General features: G+C 36.6%; 1 long non-coding RNA gene across 1 annotated transcript; it reads left to right on the forward strand.

The window, feature by feature from the left end:
• The first annotated feature begins 315 nt into the window (after positions 1-315).
• On the forward strand, positions 316-1,619 carry LOC127086260 (uncharacterized). The gene is made up of 3 exons (XR_007789447.1): positions 316-700; positions 1,417-1,460; positions 1,567-1,619. It is a non-coding gene; the product is annotated as an uncharacterized LOC127086260 (long non-coding RNA).
• Positions 1,620-3,659: the final 2,040 nt, after the last annotated feature.

Consider the following 3,659-nt stretch of genomic DNA (forward strand, 5'->3'; position numbering starts at 1 on the left):
ATTTCCTACAAATAGTTGCATGCAAAGCGTATTGAGGGTGTTAAATAAAATTAAGAAGAAAAAAAAGTAAAAAGAATAATTGAAATAAAATAGAAAGAAAATATAAAAAATAAAACAAAAGGCAGGGGGCCTGCCGAGCAATAATGGCGCAGGCCCAAAGCAAGGGCCCATTTGAATTTGCACCAGTCAGGGACGGGGTGTACTTGCAATGCAGGGTGCAGTCAAGTAAATTGAATGAGCCTGGGCCCCATTCTGAATCACATGAAGCAAAATTAAGAGGAGTCTGGCTGAGATTTCAAACACGAGCCAAGACAATCAAATAGACCTCCTTCGTCTCTAATGCGCCGGAAATCACCTTCGGCGGCGGCGGAGGTGATATCACCTTCAAACTCACATAATCAGAACCGAAATTTCACCCTTAACCATAATCTCCCCTTGTCTCCACCCAATTTCCAGCCAATGTTTTGAAATCCAAGATTAGATCCAAGAACCCTAGATATTTCAACTCAAATTAAATGAAGATTATGCACAGATTCGCAACCAAAGCTTAAGGCTAATGATCTAGAGGATGTAGGTTACACTATGGTAACAAAATTGTGATGAAATGAGAAGAAGAGTTATACCTCTAAAGAGAAGGTTTGCTCCGGTGAGTCGTTCAGATGAGGAAGAAGCTTGTACCAAGGAAAATCACTTGAATCAGGTACCTCTTGCTCCTATATTTTTCTTCTTCCTTTTACTTCTCTTCTTCTTCCTTTTACTTCTCTTCTTCTTCCTTTTTCTGAGTTTGTGTTCTTTGAGACTGCGAGATTGCAGAGAGAGGGTTCTGAGTGATTTGAGATCGTCAGATTATGATTGCTTTGAGATTTGTGAGATTCTGATTGTGTTATAGTATAGAGTTGTAAGAGATGCAAAGAGTAGTGAGGTTTAGCTCTACTCCATTGAAGCTTCAATGTGGAGCTTTAATGGAGTGTTTCAAATGAGCTTTTTGTGAGTGTGAGAAGAAAGGTTATGAGATTTTGTCAATGATTGAGAGATTGAAGAGTGAAAGGTGAATTTATGGAAAAATGAATGAATCTTCCATGAAATGAATGGAAATGATGATTTATAGGTGAGGGAGAGTTAACATAGTTAACTTTGTTAACTAATCAAGGTGAAAGTTGGTTAGAGGTTCATCACTCTGTTAGTCATTGAGACTTGTGATTTCAATTAGGGGTTATTTCTGTCAAATCAATTTTTAAGTTAGTTAGTTAGGTTTTTCAAATGTTAGTTAGTTACTCGGGTTGCTATGACTGGTTATTGTAGGTTTGTAGTTATATGGTGTGGTCACTTGTGGATCAAGTATGTGGCATGTTGAATTGGTCTTGCTGCAAAATGCAAGTTGTGCTTTGGTTTGAAGTGTTTACTTGGCCAATGCAGGTGATAGGATTTGTTGGATACATGGTGGTGACCTGCAGGAGAAGGTAATGGTTGATAGGTTTTGGATTGATTGGATGTAGAATTGCTAATGCAGGTTGCAAGTGTCTTGCTAAGGAAGGTTGTGTTTTAGTTGCTGCTTACATGTTACAGGTAAACTTGTTAGACTGGTAATGACCTGTTGATGTAGGTTTTACTAGATGATGTCACAAATACAGTCAAACAATACAGTCATCCCAAATTTGCACAAAAAATATGTCACAAATAAATATAGACATACAATACAACAAGGAAAAAAGTAGGCTAAACCCACTAGGAAGTAAGAGTCCCCAACAGAGTCGCCACTTTTCTGTAGCGGGGTATTCGTTACCTTTAGATTTATTGACTAAATCAAAAGTAAATCATACAATTCGAGTCGCCACCGCACTTCTATTTATCCAAAGTAAAGGTTAGAAAGCGAACAAAAACCGAGAAGTTTTATCAAATCAAAAACTAATAAAAATGACAGAGATCTGGGTAAGGGGGTTGGTTATGCAATGGGAAGGTTTTAAGCACCCAAAACATCCTTAGTACTCTAAGGTAGCCCTTTTTGCAAAGTTGTATGGTAGGTTGGTATTTTATGAAAATATTTGTGCAAACATGATTGGAGGGATGAGAAAAGAATATGCAATATTTACAATTTTGTGTTTGAATGGATAAACCCATTGCGTACGTACCATCACCAAAGGTAGGATCAAAACCTCGTAGTTCGGGGTAAAAATCTCAAAATATGTGTGAATTGATTTGTCAAAAGCCTTAAGGTCTTTTGTCATCAAAGGGAGAAAACTCAACCTAAACCAACAATCCACCATGTGAGGAGAGCTTCAACATACTAGTGAGGGATCCACCCTATAATAAGTATGGAAGACTTATAGTCCAATCACTAAGGATAAGGTGAGGTTTACATCAACCACTATGATAACTCAAACCTATGGTTAATGTTTATGAAAAAAAGTTTTAATCAAAGGTGGTCATTGGAACCACAAAAATCACTTGAAGTGGGTTGAATTTACAAATTATAAGTATTCACAAAATGAGGTCAAAGTATGAATTAGAGTTCATTTACAATGAGTATTAGTGAAAAGAGTTTGAAAAGTCAAAGGCATATGGCCTAGGTTTCTAGTTTTGAAAACAATGTCAATGTTTGCACAAAATGAGTTTGGCTTGGGTTAGAGTGGAGAGAAGAAGAGAAAGGTTAGTCCTAAACATGCAAAGATGAGAGAAGAGGTAAAACCCTTGGAGTTCCTTTCTTGAGATCATAAAGATGATTCAAGATGCTCATTTCCTTTGGACTTAACAAGCAACAAGCAATCAAAACAATTAAACATTCAAACTCCTAGGATCTCCAATTGGCTTGTCTTTCTCTTAACTTGGTTATTCATGACAACGGTCCTTCTTACTATCTCAAGTTTGGATTCCCTATCACACAAGAACAAACAATCAAAAAGTTCAAAATGCAATAAGAGGAATGGACAAAGAGTGAGTTTAGATTAGGGGTTCTTTCAAGTCAACTTCAAGATTAAGCATTCTAAAGGCATGAGGCCTAGTTGCTCTTCAACAAATTTAGCATTCTAAAGGCATGAGGCCTAGTTGCTCTTGAAACTCCATTAAGCATAGGTAAGGTCCTAATTCTAAGTGCTTTCTCCTTTTTGCATTGGGTTCACACAAACAAAGACAAAACAAGCACAAGGCAATAATATATATTTACACAATAATAAGCTCAAGTGAGCAAAAGGAAAATAGCATAAACATAAACATGAGCTCCAATGAGAAAAGGGAAACGACAATATGAATAAATGAGCAAGAAATTAAATTGCATTAAGATAAATTGCAAGAATTAAATGCTTGAATTAAAGTTAGTGTTAGTAGTTAATGTTAGTGTGCCATAAGGCAATTTAGCGCTATGTTAAGCAATCGTAAGTGGACTAATGTAGTAGTCACACCTATCTGAGGTCGGTCAATAAAACTATAGGCAAATAAACACAAGTTAGAGATCATGACTAGTAAGCCAAACTCCTACAACTTGTCATGCCAAAAGAAAAGAAGAAAGACCTTGTATGAATTTCAGGTTCTTTGCTTGACCAAGAAGCAACCTATCTTGGACACAAAGCAACTCACTTGATCTTTGATCAAGTTGAGTTTGATTTGGATCAAAGAAGGTTAAGCCTATCATATGTCAAGGCTAACCACAAATCATTAGCTCATTG

This window comes from Lathyrus oleraceus, chromosome 5 (assembly GCF_024323335.1).
Source record: "Lathyrus oleraceus cultivar Zhongwan6 chromosome 5, CAAS_Psat_ZW6_1.0, whole genome shotgun sequence".
NCBI lineage: Eukaryota > Viridiplantae > Streptophyta > Magnoliopsida > Fabales > Fabaceae > Lathyrus > Lathyrus oleraceus.